We start from the raw sequence: 2,544 nt of genomic DNA on the forward strand, positions 1-2,544 counted from the left end.
ACCATTAGTAGATGCCCCTGAAAATTTCGGGCCCAAAATATGAATTCTAAATTTTGAATTGCGAACTGCGTTCTAAAAACCGATTGCCAGTTATTTCCCTTAATCACGTGACCAAAATCCGAGATCTCGATTGCAAGTAAACATGGCCGCCAGAAGGCGAATTTTTCAAACTTCTGACTTTCCGAGGCTGATAAGGGCGATCTAAAACATTTGTGTGGTAAATCAAGTGACATGGATTGTTGATATGTGTCTAAGGAATTTTTTGAGACCGAGCTTTTGTGCAGTTGAGGTAAGAAATCGGAGAAATAAACCCAGAACCGAGCGCAACTATTTCTGCGCAATAAATATACAGTTTTTACTTTGGGTGGCACTGTAGCTCTCCGGTCTGTCAATATTTTTTTCCCGGAGAGCTCCAGTTCTGCAGCTAATACGTCTATGACTTTGAGCTTTAATCAATGACAATCGCCAATTAGTTCATGGTGATTTTTAATAATATTTAAAAATCAAATGTGGACGTGATAGGAATATATTAAGTATCACCTTGGAAATCGTTTTATTTTCGGAAATATTATTTAATAATGAAAAGGTTACTTAGATATAACAAAAAAGCAATATTATGACAACATGGTCGTTTTAAATTATGATATTTCCAAGGACATGCATTTTAAAAGGTTAACATCTGCAGTCTTCATTTAATATAAATAAACTTTCCAGTTCAAGCAAAAGCACTCCCTTTTCTCTCCGTCAAGGTTAGGTACCAGTCATGGCAAAGGCTGTAGCCGTTTTCCTCCTTGTGTGTTGCCTCGCACTGGCCTCTGAGGGTTAGTTCTTTAACTTCATAAAGATATTTTAATTGCGTTCATTCACGAATCACATTTCTCACTTTTTCTTCCATTAGACGTGTATTCATCCCTTCCTTTCGTCTTCTCTTGTGATTTTCGTACTATTTAAATAATCCTTTTTCTCCTTGTCTCGTTTCTCTCTCTTTGTTTCTCTCACATCAAATAAAACGCGGCAAAAATATTTTTCTGCTTTGGTTTCCTAAACATTTAGGATACTGAAGGCAATTAAATTAACCAATACACTCGTTAACCGACGTTTCAATTAGAGTTTTAAACTTACCTTTTTCAGATTAGTCCGAATCAAACATTCGCGTGTCTTGTAAAAATGTTTTACCATAATGTATCGAACAATAATATTATTCTGGATTATTCAATTTTATTACAAAGACATTATTCTTAACAACACAATATATTTCAAATAATAAGATCTAAAATAAGCTAGTTTGAATTAAACTGTTTAAAGGTATATTTATGACAATTGCTGCTTAGAGTTAAAACAAAATTAAAACCTTAGGAATTAATCATTATCACGTGATGAGAATGTACCAAACAGAATTGTTGTCCTATCAACAACAAGTCCGTAGAAACTTCAGAAGACTTGGAGTAAGTTCAAGGTGAATTTCAAATAATGAAACATGACCGTAATCTAAAAGGACAATTCGATGTAGATATAGGGGAAGTCGCCAATTACAAGATGTTTAAAAAACTAAATTATTGTCAAATTCTAAAACCTGGCATGTTTTACAAACTTTCCATGCGTTGATTTATTAGGACTACCATGTTGATTCTAGATTCCATTCATGGAAAAAGGTTGTCTACGGTCAAGGCTATTATGATCAATAAATATGTAAACATCATTCATGTATGATCGAAATTCATTAATTGGTATAAATATCGATTTGATCGAATCCAAATCATCTAGTCTTTATTTCAACGAAGCCACTTGAAGTAAAATGAGCCGAACTTTTTTCCTACTTTTCCTTCTTGCCTCTTGCATGGCATTTACAGCTGAAGGTATGTAACAAAATAATTTGGTTCTCATATGTAATAGTAAATAAATTAATATAAGTGTCTGATAAATTACTGAGTAATTACTATGGTTTGTTAATGAATTATAGCCACATGGTATCCAATCCGTTGCCCCAAGGGTCACTACCAAGTTGGCTACTGTCATATTTGGACCGGCTGTAGAATCGGGTCTTGTTTCACTAATTTCGGTAGTAAATATGGTGTCTGTTGCAAGAGGAGTAAGTTATATACGATCTGTTTGCAATGTAGTCTATTTCTACGTACAGCAGAAAAAAAATTTTAATGATAAGATTTCCTGTTCATGATAAGTTATTTTCTATAATCAAAACGATTTCGAATTTTATAGAAATAATAATCATTATATATTTTCCTTTACAGTACGGTATTAATGAACAAGAAGAAGAAAAGTCAGAATATTCTAACTGAAACTAAATAAATAATATTGGTTTGCAATAATTCTTTTCATTTGTTTATCTCAAGTTTTGTTTGGTTGCCATTTGAACGATTAAGTTGCATATTACAATATGTATTTAAGGTAGTGAAAACACTACAATACATATACGTATTTCTCAATAAAATCGGTTGATGCAAAATATCGATCCACTTGGCAGTTAACTTCATTCATACGTCCTGTGATAACACTTTGCTCAAGCCATTAAACCTTTTTGGAAGT

The 2,544-nt window shown here is 32.9% G+C and overlaps 1 long non-coding RNA gene across 1 annotated transcript; it reads left to right on the forward strand.

Moving 5' to 3' along the window:
• Positions 1-1,735: 1,735 nt before the first annotated feature.
• On the forward strand, positions 1,736-2,327 carry LOC105345806 (uncharacterized). The gene is made up of 3 exons (XR_903120.4): positions 1,736-1,856; positions 1,961-2,089; positions 2,250-2,327. It is a non-coding gene; the product is annotated as an uncharacterized lncRNA (long non-coding RNA).
• Positions 2,328-2,544: the final 217 nt, after the last annotated feature.

The sequence above is a fragment of the Magallana gigas genome, chromosome 5 (assembly GCF_963853765.1).
Source record: "Magallana gigas chromosome 5, xbMagGiga1.1, whole genome shotgun sequence".
Lineage (NCBI taxonomy): Eukaryota > Metazoa > Mollusca > Bivalvia > Ostreida > Ostreidae > Magallana > Magallana gigas.